The 20,988-nt window shown below is 40.7% G+C and overlaps 1 pseudogene; it reads left to right on the forward strand.

Moving 5' to 3' along the window:
• The first annotated feature begins 203 nt into the window (after window positions 1-203).
• Window positions 204-20,328, forward strand: LOC136406470 (high mobility group protein B1-like; annotated as a pseudogene).
• Window positions 20,329-20,988: the final 660 nt, after the last annotated feature.

Raw genomic sequence — 20,988 nt, forward strand, 5'->3', positions numbered from 1 at the left:
AGTGGCTTATGTAGTGGGTGTTCTGCTGGATACATTTGCACAGCCTTCTCGATCATCCAAGCTGGGTACTTGAGGTGTATACCCCATGTTGGTTGTGTAGACCCTTCTCTGTAATTGAGCCTTGATCATTGTTGGCACACCAGTGGGAGGTACTTACTCTCAGGCTGATTGACTACAGAGACTGGCTGCAAACACTGACCACCATGGAGGATCTGCTGTGCAGGAGTCGGCTCTACAGAGCAGGACTTACTTCAGCAGGGCTTCAGTCCTGGCTGAGTCTGCCTTTAGAGTGTGTTGCTTGTGGAGGTGTTTTGGGTGGTGATTCTTTGATGTGGTCTGAAGCTGCCCATGGGTGCACTGGCTCTGGGGCGGTCCTGGAAGTGCAGGCCAAGGTCATGCCCAGGGCTGTCTGGCATGACCTACAACAGGGGTCCCCAAACTTTTACACAGGGGGCCAGTTCACTGTCCCTCAGACCGTTGGAGGGCCGGACTATAAAAAAAACTATGAACAAATTCCTATGCACACTGCACATATCTTATTTTAAAGTAAAAAAACAAAACGGGAACAAATACAATATTTAAAATAAAGAACAAGTAAATTTAAATCAACAAACTGACCAATATTTCAATGGGAACTATGCTCCTCTCACTGACCACCAATGAAAGAGGTACCCTTCCAGAAGTGCGGCGGGGGCCGGATAAATGGCCTCAGGGGGCCGCATGTGGCCCGCGGGCCGTAGTTTGGGGACCCCTGAGCTACAAAGTGCTCTGGGGATGGCTGTTATTTGTACTTGGACTGGAGGCACCCAGATGGAGCCAAGCTGCAAACCAAGGCTGGCTGCTGCTAGCACCAGGCTCAGAGCCACATAGAGAGAGAGGTATGGGGCATGCTGCTTGTTTGAGAGATTATAGGAAAATCTGATGCAAAAGCCAAGACAGCCCACTTGTACGGAAAGGCCATTGGAAACAGCATGGGTAGGTCTGAATGTTGGATGGGGTGGGGCCTCAAGGAATCAGGATGGCAGGGCACATAGGGTGAGCTACAACGATGGAGACTCAGCTATTGCATCTGCCTGCCTGCTCCATGCAGGGAGGGCTCATCAAAAGCACAATGGCCTCTGCCAGTACTTCTGCCTGGGAGAAAGCTGCCCCCCAGCTCTCCCTCTGCTGCCAGACAATTTAGTTCCTCCCTCTGTGTCTTTCATGCAGCTGCCCCAGGAGTGGAGCTCAGAGGTGGTGAATCTGAGTATGTCTGTGTATGGGCCCTTTAAGAGGAACTGCTGCAACTCCAGCTGCCCTCTGTCTCCCTAAGCCTCAGTCCCCGCTGGTTCTTAAGCAGAAGTTATGATTTCTCTTCCTGACACTGGAACCCCTGCGCAGGGGGCCTGTTCAGGGCAGGGACTTTCTCCTCAGAGGTACCTCTTCAGCCAAGATGTCCCTACTGATTTTTATCTGCCACGTGTGGGTTTGGGATCAGTCCATTTCATGTCTCCGGTCCTCCTACCAGTCTCTGTGTGGTTTCTTTATTTCTCTAGTTTTAGGACTTCTATTCAGCCGAATTTCAGGGGTTTCTGAACGATAGTTGTTTTGTACACAAGTTGTAATTTTGATGTGGTTGTGGAAGAAGGCAAGTGCAACGTTCACCTCTGCTGCCACCTTGACCGAAAGATTCATAGATATTGTTTGTTTGTTTGCTTGTTTTTTAATTATTAATATAATGTCGGTGGTCGAGTCCAGGCAGGTCCACATTAGATTCAGGCAGAGGGTAGAGAAACTGGCAGAGCCAGAAAGCGTTGGGCCATTCCGTTTAATAAAGTCTCACAACTGCGGACAAGCACACCAGCCGGGGAAAATCTCTTCTCTGGCACACAAACAGCAAGAATGGCCTCTCACCATGGTGGACAGGCAACCTGCCACCCACAATCCCCCCTCTCTCTGGAGCGCAAGCACCCATAGCCTTACTTAGGCCATATACACGTGGCGCAGCCACTCACTCGCGCACCAATCAGGCAAAGTGCTAGGAGCCAGTACACTAGTGAGCGAGCCTAACACAGCTGCTTCACATTTATTTTTCATTCAATTCATATAAATTTCTTATTAGTTTTATTCTTTATTTTTAAATTTTTTTCTTTTTGTTTCTAAGTGATAGGAGGGGAGATAGAGAGATAGACTCCTGCATATGCCCAAACAGAGATCCACCCAGATATTGCTGTCTGGGACAGATGCTCTGCCCATTTGGGGCTATGCTGTTAACTGAGCTATTTTTAACACCTGAGGTGGAGGCTCTATGGAACCATCCTCAGTGCCTGGGGCTAAAGCACTCGTACCAATAGAGCAGGGGTTGGGAACCTATGGCTCATGAGCGAGATGTGGCTCTTTTGGTGACTGCATCTGGCTCGCAGACAAATCTTTAATAAAAAAAATAATAATAACGTTAAAAATATAAAACATTCTCATGTATTACAATCCATTCATTTCCTACCGCTTATGTTCATGGTTGCGGGTAGCTGGAGCCAATCACAGCTGTCCTCTGGGACAACACCAAATTTTTATTGGATAATGCATAACATACACGGGTCGTTGTATGGCTCTCATGGAATTACATTTTAAAATATGTGGCGTTCATGGCTCTCTCAGCCAAAAAGGTTCCTGACCCCTGCAATAGAGTCATGGCTGTGGGAGGGAAAGAGCAAAAGGGGGAGTGTGAGGGGTGAAGAAGTAGATGTTCGCTTCTTCTTTGTACCCTGACTGGGAATAGAAATGGGAATGGAACCAGGATATCTACATGCCGGGCAATGCTCTACTGCTGAGCCAACTGGCCAGGGCCATATTAGTTTTATTCTTAGACATTTTAGAATTAAAAATTTTTATTGATGATATTGACATAGAATATTGTATAAGTTCAAAGTGTACAAAGTGTTTATTTAATACATTTATATATTGCAGTGTTTTCTCTCCTACTTTATTAATGTTTATTCTTTTTGATTTTCAAGTTTTCAAAGTTTCTATTGCTATGTCCTTAAGCTAAGAGAGTATTCCATCAGCTGTGTTCTATTTACTAAGCCCATCAAAGGTATCCCTCATTTCTGTTACAGAGTTGTTTTTTTAATCTCTAGCATTTCTATTTGTTCATCCAAATGATTTCCTTCTGTCTATTTAGATGGATTCTTGTGGTTCTTGTATGCTTTCTGCTTTATCCAATTGAGCATATTAATCACAGTTGTTTTAAATTCTCAGTCTGATAATTCCAACATACTTTGCAGAGAAAACAGCTGTGGTTAGGCTTGCTCGCTTGTTTTCTGGCTTCAAGTACTTTGCGTAATTACTGTGTGAGCACATGGCAGAAAGTCACATGTGTTTGTAGCTTATTTAAGGCTAGTGGTACTTTCCCCTTAGGTTAGTTTTTCTGATTGCTCACCTGCCACCCCGAGAGGCAATTTCCCCCTACTACCCTGCTTGTTAATTTGCCTGCCCTTGGGAGGATCCAATAAACAGGAATGGCCCAGCACCTTGTGGCTCAGTGGTTTTCTTCTGTGGTATGTCTGAATCCAGTGTGAACCTTCCTGGCCTTGACCACTGGCGTTACAATACTTGCTGTGTCTTGTTCTGATTGTTCAGTCTTTTTAAACTGTTTTTGGGTTTTTTTGTTTGTTCTTTTTTTTGTATTTTAGTATGCTTTGTGATTTTTTCCTTGTTGACCGGGCATAATGTACTGGCTAAAAAAGAGACAAAACTTCTTCTAAAGAGGTTGTTAATTGTGTGGTGGTGAGTTGTTGGGGGAAAGAGAAGTGTTCTATTTTCCTGTCATTTGGTTTTAGTGTTTTACTCTGAACTGTGTGCTTTATAAAATTTTTTAATTTTTCCCCATCCCTCTTTAGATGGAACAGAATAGCTAGAGTGGGCTGAAGTTTGGTATTTTCTTTCTCTCACATGGAAGGCTAGAGTTTGAGTTAAGTTATTAACCTTCTTGAGGTCAGTTAGTCTCTGCTAACAGTCCAGCAGGTTAGGCACTGGTTAACTAGTTTCCCCTGATGGCAGCCTTGTTAAGAGGAACAGAATGTTCTGCTGCAATTCAAAATGGCCCTTTTTCTCTTTCCCCTGCTGGAAGTTCAAAAGTATTTTCCTCCTATGTATACTATGAGAACCTGGTCAAGCTCTTGGAGGTAAACCTCACAATATTGTGTTCCCCCTTTGGCTGGACCGCCTTGGAATTTTTAATGCTCAGAGCTGTCCAGAGTGTGAGTTCCAGCATTTCCTCAATTACCATTCAGGCTTTCCCACCCTGGCATTGGGTCCTGCAACATGAGCCCTCTCGGAAGTGGCCCTTTTCTATATTTTCCTGTCTTTTCAACTTTGGGACTGCAGGTGGCCCTCTGTTCTTCTCTCTATTAAGGATCTTAGAAGTGTTGTTGATTTTTCAATTTATTTGACTTTATTTGATAAAACAGAGTAATAACTTCCAAGCTAATAGTATGTTTTCTTTTGCATCTGGTTTGTGTTGACTTTTACTGCTGATTAGTATTGGTTATCTTAATAATTAGTAGATCTAATAGTGCCTCAGTTTAAATTTTTATTTTTAGGTTGAAAATTATGTAATCTCTAAAAATAATAATTTTCATTTTCTTTTATGTATTCATACTCATTTTTATTAGTTATTATATTGACTAGAATTTCATTATTCCAATCTTGCATTTGGTAGAGACTCTTTATATAATAATCGTTCTTCTTTGTGCTTTTTAATGAAAATAATCATTTGAGTTTATGAATAAGAAATTTGATAATTTAATTTTTATCTTCAAATGCCTTGGTGGTATAATTGTATACAATAACTACTTATACTTTTTAGATTCCCTAATAATACTTTTTATCTTTTTCTCTCTTGATAAAAATTTTAAAAGTTGTTATTTTCTGTTGTAATTTCATGAGAGCTACTATGGTATTATTAATATCTTCCTTTGGTTTCTCTTTCTCTAGTATGCTTATTTTTTATTTTCTAGTTTAAGAATCTTCTTTCAGATTTATTTTCTTTGGCATCTTTGTGTTCCTTTTTTTAGCATGAGCAAACATCTCAGTTTTTGCAGTTGTGATTGAATTCATAGATCAAAATAAAATAATGTTCTTTTTGTGGTATTAGGTTCAGGATTCAGGATTCAATGTTATTGATGAAAAGGTATTAATATGATTTTATTTTTTTGTGTTTGTGACAGAGACAGAGCAGGGGGACAGACAGGGACAGACATACAAGAAGAGAGAGAGATAAGAAGCATCAAGTCTTTGTTGTGACACCTTAGTTGTTCATTGATTGCTTTCTCATACGTGCCTTAACCAGGAGTCTACAGTAGAGCGAGTGACCCCTTGCATAAGCCAATGACCTCTGGGCTCAAGCCAGTGACCATGCGGTCATGTCTATGATCCCACGCTCAAGCCAGCAACCCCATGCTCGAGCTGGCGAGCCCGTGTTCAAGCTGGTGACCTTGGGGTTTTGAACCTGGGTCCTCTGTGTGTCCCAGTTCAACACTCTATTCACTGCACCATTGCTTGGTCATGCTAATATGATTTTCAATCTTTGTAAGTATGACCCTCCAAAAAAGCTCAAGTTATAAAATGCAAATGAGGAAATAAACCAAGTGACTAATAGGTACGTGGAGAGATGCTCAGACTTATTTGTAATTGCACAAATTAAAATAAAATTTGAAATCTGTTTATATTCATCAGATTGGGTGAAAAGGATATAGTTTTATAACTCCAAGTACTGGAAGATATTTAGTAAAAAAGAATCTTGTATATCAATGTTGAAATTGTCATTGTCAGGATGTCTTATACTACTTCATGAAAATAAGTACGCCTGTTACAGTAATACAATGTTATAGTAATTGAATGTATAGAAATATTAAAAAATATAGAAGATATATAGAAATAAGTTAGGATATAGTATTAAAAGCCCTGAAGGCAAGTGAATAAGGCTATGCCCTCTGGGTGGGAGCTAATGTAGTGTATAGGGATGTGATAGGCAAGACTATGCCTTCAGGGCAGGGCCCAGTTAGTATGTGTGTGAAATTATATATCAATAAAAACAGCTTCCTGTGAAGAACTCCCTAAAAGAGGCTTGATGTGACAATTCTGTAGATTAACACTGGTTAGAAGGCGTATGCCAGAAAGAGTACTGAAGCCAAGGGGTCCCCAGCTGCAGTTACTCGTCCAGACTCCAACATTGAACGTGGACTGTTTCCATGATGCTCTTACCAAAAACAGCTGAGAGGAGCACACTGATGGGGCCCCATTAAACTGTACACAGATACGCCATAGGATCTGTGAGTAATAAACTGCCTGTGTGATTCTTGCAACTAACTTGTGTGTCGGTCTTGTCTTCCCTCTGGTGGCAATTGATCTTAGTACCAATAAGTAGAATCCTCATAGCTGCCTCAAGAATAGTCTTGAAGAGGCTGCCAGCCCTGCTGTTAAGCAGAAGTGTCCCACTCACTGCATGCGGAAGTTAAACTGGGGACACCTGATCAAGGAAGAGCTTAGGCTTTACTGGAATGATGCCCCACCTACAACTCAGCAATCCAGCTCCAAGGTATGTCTCCCCAAGGAATTCTAAACAGGATGTAAAGAAATATGGATGACAGTTTGTAGTTGAAAGGAGTTAGAGGCAATCTAACTGTCACTGGGAGAATGGACAAATTAATGTGGTGGTTATGCTCTACAACATGTCATGCAGTAACTAGAAAGAATGTCTTTATATACACACAGAACTGGATAGCTCTTAGGATCATAATGTTGTGTAAACAAAACCAAGAAATATAATAAGGTTTCCAGCACAAGACCACTTATATGTATTAGATACATAAATGCAGAAAATAAACTTCAGATGTCTCTACTAATATGGAAGTGTAAAGAGCCAAGCATAACCAAGGTGTTTCTGAAGAATGAGAATAAGAATAGAAGACTAGCCCTTCTAGGTACTAGGACTGATGAATCTACAATCATTAAGATAGGTCCTCCAAGAAGAGAAGAGAATAGAATGGAATGGAATGAAAAGGAATGGAATGGAATAGAACAAAACTATATAAAATAGAATAAATAGAATAGAACGCTTGAAAATAGACAGTGAAATTGTAAAAATACTGACATGAAAATATCAAGGTCGTAGGGGAGAGGGTAATATGCTATGTGTCTACTAAAACAAGAGAAATAGAATGTTCATGAAGAATCTTAATTACTGATATAAATATTTTCTAAATAATCAGATATTTAGGTTGTTAAGTACTTTCTATAATATTTTTAAAATTCCAAGTGCTTAAGTATTTTATTTCTAAATTCTAAAAATGATTACATAGTTAGCTATTAGATTCTGTAGTTTAAAAAATACTCATATTTTGTAAATTATTAAGGATTTGGTAATTTGGTTGGTTTTCATAGATACTAAACACTACTGAAAGAATAAATATAATACAAACCAGAACAATTGCAGATCAGTTTTTTTATTGCCTTCCCTAGTTCTTCTTTTTCAGATAGAATCCTGGGAAAGTAATAATTACATATCTGACCTTTGCTCTTATCTCCTTGTAATTTTGCTACAAGTTTTATTCCAAGGTTCAGTTCAACTGGTCAAGGGTAATTTTTGTAATCGTAAAAATAGTTTTATAACCCCTTTCTTTCTTTCCATCTAATTCATTAACTTAATTGAATAGATTATTTCTCCCAAGCAGAAGATATAAAAGATAACAAAACTAGAGAACTTGGGCCAAGGAGCTACTAGGGGAAGACACAAGAAACAGAAGAGTTCTTGAAACTTTTTTCCCTTGGCATTTCACTCCTTAGAGACTCCACTCTACTTTTGCTTTGGATTTGTGTTCTAGTTAAAGGTAGCTTTCAAGACCCAGGCAATAGTTTATGTCCTTTAGGGAGGACAGCCCTTCTTTTGTAAGTTCCATCTTCCCTTGAGAAGTGTCCTCCTACATGTCCTCCTTTTTGATATTGGAAGACTAATCTGTAAATGTTCATATTTGATTGATGCAGAGTCTGTCCATTGAGTGTGGTGTGACGTATTTGTATCTAAATGAGTACATTTTTCTTACAATTATTAAAAATTAATATGCATGTAAGCATACTTATAATATAAAATATTACAAATGTTTTATTATGCATTTATCATATTATAGTGTATTATTGTTGCAATGAATAAAATGTTTCTTTTATTTATAATATTGTTTTCTTCAATTTATTTTTGTCCTTTTCACTGTAAAAAAAGTTGGTCATCTTAATAATTACCAACTCATGTTTAATGGGATTCAACTTATCCAGTGGTAGTCAACCTGGTCCCTACCACCCACTAGTGGGTGTTCCAGCTTTCATGGTGGGCAGTAGTAGAGCAACCAAAGTATAAATAAAAAGATAGGTTTAACTATAGTAAGTTGTTTTATAAAGATTTATTCTGCCAAACAGCGAAAATCCATCATAAAGTACTTGGTAAATAATTATTATTATATGCTTTAACTTGCTGTAACTCTGTTTTATAAATTTTATAAAGTAAATTACTTCCCTACTTTATAAATCATCATTACTGTGGAACCGGTGGGCGATTAGAAAATTTTATTACTAACAGATATAGAAGTAGGTGGTAGGTATAAAAAGGTTGACTACCCCTGATCTATATCCTAAATTCTCATATTCCTCTTCTTTTCTCATATACATATATTCTCTCTCTCTCTCTCTCTATATATATATATATATATATCTCTCTCTTTATATACAATATATATAGAGTGAGAAAACACAAGACATCATGTTATATCATCTATAATTATTTTAATGTATTGATAAAAGACTCATTTAGAATTATAACCTATAGTATTACATAAAACACTAACAAGAATTCGTAATATAATTGTACATAAAAGATTAAAATTTTCAATTACATCTCGCTCTTTTTAACGATTTTATTCTTCAAATCTGGTTCCATATCAGTTCCATGTATAGCAATCGGTAGATAATTTTTTAAAGTCTCTTTTGGTTGGTAACTTCTACCTCCATCTCACTGTTATTGTTCTTGCATTTTATTTGTTGACAAAACCTTATAGTTTGTATTATAGAGTTTTCCACAGCCTGAATTTTTCTAATTGCATCCTCTGTTATTTTTCTATAATTGATCATATTGAGGATTAATTTGGGGGGGCAAAGCTACTTGATGAATGATGGCATATTTTTATCAGAAGGGTCATATATCTGCTTGTCTCAGTTTTTGTGAATTTAGCAGCCATGATGATCACTGATAGATTTATTGTTTCATAAAGGCTGCAAAAGGGTGATTTTCTATTCAATATTTATTTTCAGTTATTATCAGAAATACTAAGATAGTTAAAAAATTCTTCCCCATTGATTCTTTGTTTATCTGAGTTCAGAGAATGTAGGCTAAAACCACAGATAGAGTTTGAGTCTTTATTTACATATTAGATGTCAAAATAAGTAGTTGGTTTCTTAGAATCCTTGAAAAAATATATATTAGATTTTAACATATATTAAGAAATTATGGATTTAAATATTTGATATGTTTTAAACAACAAAAATAATTACAGGTAGGTTGGCTTCTAAGTCCTTTTAACCTGATCCCAATAGTGTTTGCTTCCTCACTGTCTGGACTGATAACGTGTTTTAGGCTCAACTTCTATATTTTTGACTCCAGTTTAAAATCTAAATATTTTTTTGCCTGACCTGTGGTGGCTCAGTGGGATAAAGTGTCAACCTGGAACACTGAGGACGCCTGTTCGAAAGCCTGGGCTTGCCTGGTCAAGGCATATATGGGAGTTGATGCTTCCTGCTCCTCCCCCTTCTCTCACTCTTTCTCTCTTTCCTCTGTAAAAATTGAATAAAGTCTTAAAAAATAAAAATAAAATAAAATTTAGATATGTTTTTGAGGAGCTCTAGTTCCTTTGATAGAAATAGTATTTGGACACCAAAACCTGTTTGAAAAGAGTATTTATTGTTCTTGTGTAAGCTTTTTTTTTTAAAGGGAGGACATATTTAAAAATATATACAATATATCATATTTTTATGTGTACACTTGTGAAGCCAGTATCCAAGGCCACCATCACAGCCACCTGGCCCATGCAGGTTCGCATTGGATTAGGATAAATGGTAATGAAAAAACGGAGCCAAAAGTTGATGGGCCATCATATTTAATCCTAGCTTGCACCCGGCAGGCAAGTAAAAATACACACTGGGCTCCAAAACCCACTTATTCGGTGCTCACAAAGCTACTGACTTATCTGAGTTTCCTAGAATCAAAGGTTTCTAGCTCACCAGACTTATTCATCTCTGTTCCCCATCTCCTTCCTTCTCCCTGCACAAACTCTGCACAAACTGGCTTCTCACTCAGCACTCCACCATCTTGGCTGCCTCTCCTGGCCTCCTCCACGTAGCCTTTCTCTGCTCTCTGCTCTCTCTAATGCTAATCTCAGGAACCGAGCGAGCAAGCTCCTGGTCTGCCCCACTTTATAGTGTAGAAATCAAAACCTTTAATCCAATATACAAATAGGAAAGTCTCTAATACAAAGTCACTTATCTGAGGCATGATTGGATTGTACCACCCCCCAACAAAAAGGGTGTGAAAGTCTCAGTCCTAAAACCAAGCCCCTGCCTGCCCACAAGGATCCTGCCTGCCCATAGCCTGCCCCCAACACATTAATATCACCTGGGTGACGGGTGTCCACGTGGGCAGCGCCATCCTCAACAAAATGAGCATAACATATCCCATCTGCCCAACACACTCTAACTCAAATTTAACAAATTCAGGATTTTTACCTAATCAAATTTTTCTTTTATATGTGTCTCCTTTTCTCATGACCAAACCTGATGTTTCAATCACATGACTATTATTATTTGTTTTGTCCTGTATAGCACACTCAGAGAAATAATACCATTATTCAAAAATATGATTACTAATAGTTGTTTGATCATTTTATTCTCTTTGTATTCCTTTTTAATATATATACCATTAGGAACAAAAAATCAGTTTACAGTGATTTAAAATCACTTTGTGAATTTGGTCTGTTATAAAGTATATTACCTTAATTCCGTGGGTTACGTAGAGACACCAAGGCAGGATACAGAAGAAGTTTTAGGAGGAGATTTATTAATAAGCTAGCTACATATGACTTACATGGGGTATAGCTAACCCAAATTGTGCAGCCTCGAATATAGCTCTGAGGCTAGTTATATACATTTGATCACATACAGGTTGGAGGGGAAAGGAGGGGGAGCATGACACAATAGTCAATCATTAACAAGCTTACAACATTCTATAGGATCTATTAAAAGGAAAAAGACATTCTTACATGTTAAAACTTATAAGGTAACACAATAGCGATAAATGTCGTTTTACATATTAAAGACATTTCCAAATCTTCTAGTGTCTAACCCCTATCCCTGTCGCCACAGCAAAATGGTTAGTTTAGGATAAGCAGAGAGGCCAAATGAAAATACCCTTGCTAAAAGTGTTGGGCCTAGCTTATAAGGAAACCTAATAAGCTAGTCCCCACTTGTTTAGTTTACAAGTTTTTATACATATTGATATAAAGGATTTCAAAAGCGATGATTATTAGAAAGCATATAAAGGGTTATAGAATGCAGGTTTTACAAGCACGGGGGTGTTGGCTTATGATCCCTTTGTCTAGAGGTATATGTCACTCTCAGGACTCCAGGAGGGGAGGAAGAGTTAAATCAGTGCAGGATATGTAAACATTTGTCTCCTAAAGGATCTTATTGAAGGGGAAGAGGAAGTTCTTTGTTGTCTAGCAAGTACAGTAGTGGCCTCAGTCCTTCCAGAGAACTATAGTTAAACTATGATTAGTTATTTTTTTCTTTTCAGACAGGAGGGGTAAGGGGACTGTTGGGCAGATGAAATATATTATGCTCACTTTGTTAAAGATAATGCTGCCCACCTGGAGGCCGTTGCCCAGGTGATATTAATGTGTGTTGGGGGCAGGCAGGATCATTGTAGCCTGGGGCTTGGTTTTGGGATTAAGCCTTTCCCACCCTTTTTGATGTGGGGCGGTACAATCCAATCATGCCTCAGAGAAGTGACTTTGTATTAGAGACTTCTCTATTTTGTATATTGGATTAAAGGTTTGGATTTCTACACTATAAAATAGGGGCAGAATAGGAGTTTGCTCTCTTGGTTCCTGAGATGATTAGCATGAGAGAGCAGAGGGAGCAGAGCAGAGAGCAGAAAGAGGCCATGTGGCCAGGAGAAGCAGCCAAGATGGCGGAGTGCTGAGTGAGATGCCAGTTTGTGTAGAGTTTGTATCTGGGATAAGGAAGGAGATGGGGAACTGAGGAGAATAAGGCTGGTGAGCTAGAAACCTTTGATTCTAGGAAACTCGGATAAGTCAGTAGCTTTGTGAGCACTGAATGTGAGTGGGTTTTGGAGCCCAGTGTGTATTTTTACTTGCCCGCCGGGTGCAAGCTAGAATTAAAGATGACAGCTGTTGGGCAGATAAAATGTATTATGCTCACTTTGTTAAAGAGGCCATCGCCCAGGTGATATTAATGTGTTGGAGATCGTTGTAACCTGGGGCTTGGTTTTGGGATTAAGCCTTTCCCACCCTTTTTGCTGTAGGGCGGTACAATCCAATCATGCCTCAGAGAAGTGACTTTGTATTAGAGACTACCCTATTTTGTATATTGGATTAAAGGTTGTGAAGCTACACTATAAAATGGGGGCAGAATGGGACTTGGCTCTTGGTTCCTGAGGTTAGCATGAGAGAGCAGAGAGAGTAGAGCCAGCAGCAGAAGGAGGCCACGTGGAGGAGGCCAGGAGAAGCAGCCAAGATGGCGGAGTGCTGAGTGAGATGCCAGTTTGTGTAGAGTTTGTATCTGGGATAAGGAAGGAGATGGGGAACTGAGGAGAATAAGTCTGGTGAGCTAGAAACCTTTGATTCTAGGAAACTCGGATAAGTCAGTGGCTTTGTGAGCACTGAATGTGACTGGGTTTTGGAGCCCAGTGTGTATTTTTACTTGCCCGCCGGGTGCAAGCTAGATTAAAGACTATGGCCCACCAGTTTGTGGCTCCATTGTTTCTCTACCGACTGTCCGAATCCAATGCGAACCTGCATGGGCTGGGCTGCTCTGATGGTGGCCCTGACCACGGCTGCTGGCTTTACAACAGCCCATCAGTTTTTGGCTCCGTTGTTTCTTTACCGACTGTCCGAATCCAATGCAAACCTGCATAGGCCAGAAGGCTGCTGTGATAGTGGCCCTGGCCTTAGATACTGGCTTTACAGGGACCTAATTCTTCCTTCCAAAATACTCATGTTAATTTTTGCAATTCTTCGGCATCTTATCACAGTCTTCATTCATAACCCATGTGTAAAGGTATCTTTGACAAATATAGGTCATTCAGAAATATTCCTTTTATTAAAACATTGAAATTTAGCAATAAATTGAATGTAACCATAATATTCACTTTTAACAATAAATGAAATAAGCTGATCAATATTATATATTAACATTGCTATATTGATTTTTCAAATTTAACTTCATACAGCTCTAATCTTTGTGAATGATTTCTCTATTTTGCCTATTTTGATCATGGCTAATGACCCTCCCCGTATTTATGTTCTTATGCTGTTTCCTCCCACATTAGATTTAGTAAAATTTCTCATTGATTTTAATCACTTCTTAGAGTATTTACATGTATTGATTACTGTTAAATTTGAAAGAAATAATTTATTTTTCTTGAGATTCAAGACAAAATGCTCAACTCAAGAAACACATTTAATACCATTACCATGTAATTTATAACCTTGTAGAGGCCCTGAATAGGAACTTAGAACTGGGACAGAGTTCAATGCCCTGAGGCAAAGGTCATAGTGGATTTACAGACAAAAATATATACTAAATGCAGTACATACTGTGCTGAATGCAGCACAAAAGGAATAGAATTAGCAATTCTGATTAATTAATTGGTGGCGACATTTGACATTTGAGCTTCTTTGCATGTCCTTTAATCTGCTCTAAAGAAGTTCCCCTTCCTGACTTCCTCATTCTGTTCTCTTCATTGTCTTCTCTGCTTCCTAACTTCCTCATTTTTGTCCCTGCTTCTATTTTGTGTATGTAAGGCCAGGAGCCGCCATCGTGGCCATTCACATGCAGGTTCCCATTGGATTTGGGCAGACGATAAAGAAATGGCGGAGTCAGAGGATGGGGGGCCATCCTATTTATTGGTGTCTCACCAAGACAGGCAAACCACAAAAGAAGACAAGGGAAAAGCAGAAAACCAGCTTTTCCCATGAAGGGCAAGGGATCAGGGAAGCCCCTGTGTTGGGCAGATAAAATGTATTATGCTCACTTTGTTAAAGAGGCCATCGCCCAGGTGATATTAATTTGTGTTGGAGATCGTTGTAACCTGGGGCTTGGTTTTGGGATTAAGCCTTTCCCACCCTTTTTGCTGTAGGGCGGTACAATCCAATCATGCCTCAGAGAAGTGACTTTGTATTAGAGACTACCCTATTCTGTATATTGGATTAAAGATTGTGAAGCTACACTATAAAATAGGGGTAGAACGGGAACTTGCGGCTTGGTTCCTGAGATTAGCAAGGGAGAGCAGAGGAGAGCAGCAGAAGGAGGCCATGTGGAGTAGGCCAGGAGAAGCAGCCAAGATGGCGGAGTACTGAGTGAGATGCCAGTCTGTGTAGAGTTTGTATCTGGGATAAGGAAGGAGATGGGGAACTGAGGAGAATAAGGTTGGTGAGCTAGAAACCTTTGATTCTAGGAAACTCGGATAAGTCAGTGGCTTTGTGAGCACTGAGTGTGACTGGGTTTTGGAGCCCAGTGTGTATTTTTACTTGCCCGCCGGGTGCAAGGTAGGATTAAAGGCTATGGCCCACCAGTTTTTGGCTCCATGGTTTCTTTACCGACTGTCCGAATCCAATGCGAACCTGCATGGGCCGGGCTGCTGTGATGGTGGCCCTGGCCGTGACTGCTGGCTTTACATTTGGCGTAGTCGGCAGGATTCGATACAGATCGGCAAGGAGCCTTTGAGCAGTGGAGTAGAGGACTGGCTAGTGTTAGGGTTCCCCATGGCTGTCCTTTTGGGGATCGTAGGCTGGCTGACTTTTACAGCCATGCATGAGGAAACTGAGAGCTCTGTGAAAGAGATGCTGACCCTGGAGCTGGAGGAAGCACCTGAGGAGGAGGCCAACCAGGTGTTCGAGATTCGCCTGGTAATGGAGCAAACGCTGGAGGAGGATTCAGAGGTTCGTGAGTTGCAGCTTGCCCTGGATGTTGCGGAGAGCCAGCAGCGGCAGGAGGCTGGGGCTGAGGCTGAAGCTGAGGCCGGGTCTGGAGCTGCAAGGTCTGTGGAGCAGAAGGCGGCGGCAGCCCAGGGCTTGAGCCTGGCAGCGGGAGCTGGTATTTTCAGTTCCTCTTTGGAAGATGAGGAGAATCGAGCTGGAGTTGTGATCTACAGTCTCCAGAAGATGAGAGCCCAGCTGGAAGGAGCACCTACTGCGGCCCCGGTAGGTCTGCGATTTGGGGACATAGGGCTGGACATGCTTTCCAGAGCAGAGATGGAAATGCTGACTGCCATTGCCACGTGCCCCTCTTTGGGACAGTGTAAGACCTGCGAGGATGGCAGGGATGAGGGGGGTGGCTGACGCCCTATGTGCGTGGACTGATATCCTGGACTACGACTGGAGTGGGCATTGGCATTGTTGGATGGACTTACGGATTACGGATTTTGGACAATGTAAAATACCCTGATGGGGGTGGGGGGTGGCTTTGCTGGAAGCACTCCCCTACCCCGGGAAGCTTTTCCCATGGCTAGAAAGAAGACCGAGGACATTTTGCGCTTTGGGCTAAGTGCTCAGAGACTGGTGAAATGTACCTTTGTAATTCTTGAAACTGTATGATTTTTGCTGTTGTAATCTGTGTAATGTTCAAATTTCCTTGCACAGTAATGCTGGTGATGTAAATTGTGGGTAGTAAAGTGAGCATAGGGGTGGATTGTTGGGCAGATAAAATGTATTATGCTCACTTTGTTAAAGAGGCCATCGCCCAGGTGATATTAATGTGTGTTGGAGATCGTTGTAACCTGGGGCTTGGTTTTGGGATTAAGCCTTTCCCACCCTTTTTGCTGTAGGGCGGTACAATCCAATCATGCCTCAGAGAAGTGACTTTGTATTAGAGACTACCCTATTCTGTATATTGGATTAAAGATTGTGAAGCTACACTATAAAATAGGGGTAGAACGGGAACTTGCGGCTTGGTTCCTGAGATTAGCAAGGGAGAGCAGAGGAGAGCAGCAGAAGGAGGCCACGTGGAGTAGGCCAGGAGAAGCAGCCAAGATGGCGGAGTACTGAGTGAGATGCCAGTCTGTGTAGAGTTTGTATCTGGGATAAGGAAGGAGATGGGGAACTGAGGAGAATAAGGTTGGTGAGCTAGAAACCTTTGATTCTAGGAAACTCGGATAAGTCAGTGGCTTTGTGAGCACTGAGTGTGACTGGGTTTTGGAGCCCAGTGTGTATTTTTACTTGCCCGCCGGGTGCAAGGTAGGATTAAAGGCTATGGCCCACCAGTTTTTGGCTCCATGGTTTCTTTACCGACTGTCTGAATCCAATGCGAACCTGCATGGGCCGGGCTGCTGTGATGGTGGCCCTGGCCGTGACTGCTGGCTTTACACCCTGCAATCGTGATAGCAGGAACTGTGTGAGCCAGCTCCTGGTACAAAGTCACTTATCCAAGGCATAATTGGATTCCTCATGAGAGTGCACCACCCAGATCATACAATCAGTCAAGGGTGTGGGGAAAAGCTTAGTTCTAAAACCAAACCTTGGGCTACAACGGCCTGGCCTGTTTATAGCCTGTCCCCCACACCCAATATAAGTCACAAGCGAGCAAACATATATATCATATTTACAAACTTATTTGACCAACAGTGTATATCAATAAATACCCATAAGGACTGGGGGTCAGGGTTTTCTCATGAAACCTGTATAGAGGGTCTCCTCGAGGTCCCTCAGTGCATACCACATGGTTTCTGAGAAGTCATTGTCTATGTGACATAAACCAAGCTAGAAACAGGAGTCATCCTTAACATTTGCAATGTCACTTCACTTTTTTAGTCATTTATTAACCTTGTTTAGATTCTGCCTGAAATAGCTTTCAAATTTGTCCTCTGTGATCACAACCTCACTGACATTGCTTTACATTAGAAGCTCAATGTCAATGTCTGTGCTCTGAACTATTAAAATAGTGTTGGTCAAATATAAGTTTGTAAATATGATATATAGGTTTGCTTGCTTATAGTTTACATTGGTTGTGGGGGACAGGCTGTGAGCAGGCAGCAGTGTTATACCCTAAGGCTTAGTTTTAAGACTAAGCCTTTCCCACCCTAAGTGACTTTGTATCAGAGACTTCCTTGTTTGTATATTGGATTAAAGGTTTTGATTTCTACACTATAAAATGGGGCAGACTAGGAGCTTATTCTCTCCCAGTTCCTGAGAATAGCATTAGAGGGAGAGCAGAGAAAGGCCACGTGGAGGAGAGGAGAAGCAGCCAAGATGGCAGAATGCTGAAGGAGAAGCCAGTTAGTGCAGAGCTTGTGCAGAGAGAAGGAGTTGGGGAACAGAGGTGAATAAGGATGGTGAGGTAGATACCTTTGATTCTAGGAATCTCGGATAAGTCTGTAGCTTTGAGAGGGCTGAATGAGTGGGTTTTGGAGCCCACTGTGTGTTTTTACTTGCCCACCAGGTGCAAGCTAGAATTAAAGCTGATGGCTCACCAGTTCTTGGCTCCATTGTTTCATTACCATCTGTCCGAATCAAATTCAAACCTGCATGGACCAGGTGGCTGTGATGGTGGCCGTGGCTACTGGCTTTACAAATAGCTTCCTTATTCTTGTTCCTATCTCCAGAATTTGTATCTCTAAACTTTTCTCTCCTCTTCCACTAATTTTTTTATGAGACACAGATATGATAGTACCAAATTTAAGATAGAAAACATTAAGTGACTCTGAATTACCAACTGTTAATTGTCCAGATACCTCAGGGGGGCATGCCGGGTTCATCACCTTGACTTAACATATCTTTGGGGATTATACTACTAACCAAAGAAGTCCCTTAACTGTAAAAAGAATCCATTACAGAGTTCTCCTGGCAGCATTTGGTTGGTCCAGGGATGGGTAACAGATAACAAAAGAGCAATGCAAGAATTTTTTTTTTTTTGATGGGGGGTGGGAAGTAAGAAGAATGTGCAGTTGGGCTAGAGAAATGGAAAAAGAAAAAAATAGAGATTTTGTTTGAAATTGTCTTTCTACATGTGACAGGACCTTTTTCATGTGAATAGAAGGGACTGTTGGCAGTCGTCTTCTTCCTTTCATATAGCCTGAGCAGTAGAGATAGCAGGGAGGTTGAAAAAAAATCATTGAAACCCGTTATCAGAAAGAAGCAGATAGGAGAGATGGAAAGAACATCTTTGGGTCCCTTGGAATTGTCTGTTTGCTGACTTCCTAAGACTTGGGTTTCTGCTTGTCTAAAGAAAAAATAAAACCTAAGCAACAACAAAAACTCTGAGCCAATAAATCTAATTATATTGAAGGAAAAGTGGAAGTATTAAGTAATTCTACTAATTAAGTGAGAAAGATAATTTTATTTAAAAGTTTGTTTAACATGTTTAAAGAATTAATAAAGCATTTGAAATTTGTTACAGCTACGTAAAAAGCTGTTTATATATATATATTTATAATATCGAACATTAAAGTTAGATAAGTACACTATGTATTAACAGGATGCTAACAGTTATTCTTTTACCTTTGGCTTTAGTTTATTGAAATTTGAATCTCTGACATTAGTTCAAAAAATCTTTTTCCACTGTAAACAGAAATTAATATATAATTGGAATGAGATGTATTTTCTCAGGTGTGAAGTGAAGAAAACTATGCCCCGTGCCCCACCTCTAAGCTCACCAGCTCATGATCACAGATTAGTTTCTGTTTAAATAATAATAAAAATATAAGCTGTATTGAATTCTCTGGAGTTCCAAAATTGAATATAAAGTTGAGATCTAGGCCCTGGCCGGTTGGCCCAGTGGTATAGCATCAGGCTGGCATGTAGATGTCCTGGATTAGATTCCTTGTCAGGGCACACAGGAAAAGCACCCATCTGCTTCTCCACCTCTTTCCTTCTCACTTCTCTCTTTTCTCCTCTTCTCCTGCAGCCATGGCTCGATGAGAGTGAGTTGGCCCCGGACTCTGAGGATGGTTCTACGGCCTCCACCTCAGGTGCTAAAATATGGCTCCGGCTGCAATGGAGCAAGGGCCCCAAATGTGCAGAACATCGTCTCCTAGTGGACTTGCCAGGTGGATTCCTGTCTGGGTGCATGGGACAGTCTCTCTCACTAAATAAAAAATAAAAATTCTGAAATCTAAAGATAAATGGGCCCTAAGCACCCTTATCTCTCAAAAAATTCACAAAAGAAATGTTACAGGGCGGAGAGAGTGAGGAGGCTGGCCTGGCCCCCATTCTCACAGCCACTGTAGTACATTGAGCTCCTCAGACAGAGCCAGGGACAAGTGCCAGCAGCGGGCACCGGACAACTCTGTGCCCACTGGGGAGAAGTGGTGTGCAGATGATGTAGGAGGGAGCTGTATACCTGAAACCTCTATGATTTTATTGACCAATGTCACCCCAATAAATTCAATACAATTCTTTTTAAAAAATAAACACAGGCAAAGAAGATCTTAAGAAACCGAAAGGCAAAATGCCATCATGTGCTTTCTGTGTGCAGACTTGCCAGGGGGAGCGCAAGAAGTCCCCAGATGAGAAAACCTCTCAGTTTTCTGTGACGTGCTTGGAGCATGTCCACTAAAGGGAAAGGGAAATTTGAAGACATGGCAAAGGCGGACAAGGGCCGTTATGAAAGAGAAACAAAAGCTTATATCCCCCCTGAAGGGGAAACAAGAGAGAAATTCAAGGATCCCAGTGCACCCAGGAGGCCTCCTAGGCCTTTTCCTTGTTTTGTTCTGAGCATCTCCCCCAAATCAGAGGAGAACATCCCAGCCTGGCTGTTGGCGATTCTACAGAGAAGCTGGAGAGACGCGGAGTCACGCTGCTGCGGTAGGTGCAGTCTGATGAGGAGAAGTTGGGGGACCTGAGGGAGAAGTTGGGCAATGAGGTGGCTGCACACCGAGCTAAAGGAAAGCCCGAGGCGGCAGGACAGGGAGTCGGCAAGGCTGGAAAGAGCAAGAAAAAGAAGGAAGAGGAGGGAGATGAAGAGGATGATGAGGAGGAAGACAAAAAGATGAAGATGAATCAGTTGGTTCTCATGTAGTTTTTTGTTCCTGTCCACAAAGCATTTAATCTCCTTATACACAGCTCACTCCTTTTAAAGAAAAACAATTGAAATGTAAGGTTTTTTAAAAAAAACTCTATCTTTTTTGTATAATTAACACACTGCCGAATGTGTTTTAGATAGCCCTGTCCTGGAACTATTTTCAATATCCACTAACCTTGCCTAGTACAGTGTCAGGGTTGTGAATTGGCATGGAAATTTAAATCAGGTTGTTGGTGCACAGCACAAATAACTTATATACAAAGATGCTGGTTGTCTTATCTTCCGTGGTGTCTGATGCAGCTTTTATGAAAAATTGTTCTGTTAACTGAATATCACTCTATTTGCAAAAAACAAAAGTGCAACTGTTTCATTGACATTCTGAATGCTTCTAAGTAAATATAATTTTAAAAAATTTAAAAAGAGCCACCAGCAATTAAGATGAGAATCTTCCACTTCAATCCTGGATATTAATCATAAATATAGGTCTTCTATATTTGCCAGACTGTACTGGAGACACATATAACTACCATATTCTTTGCTTCCTAAGACATGCCTGACCATAAGACGCATCCATATTCTTTGCTTCCTAAGACATGCCGGACCATAAGACGCACCTGGCTTTTAAAGAAGAAAATAAGAAAAAAAATATTCTGAACC

Source organism: Saccopteryx leptura, chromosome 5 (assembly GCF_036850995.1).
Source record: "Saccopteryx leptura isolate mSacLep1 chromosome 5, mSacLep1_pri_phased_curated, whole genome shotgun sequence".
Classification (NCBI taxonomy): domain Eukaryota; kingdom Metazoa; phylum Chordata; class Mammalia; order Chiroptera; family Emballonuridae; genus Saccopteryx; species Saccopteryx leptura.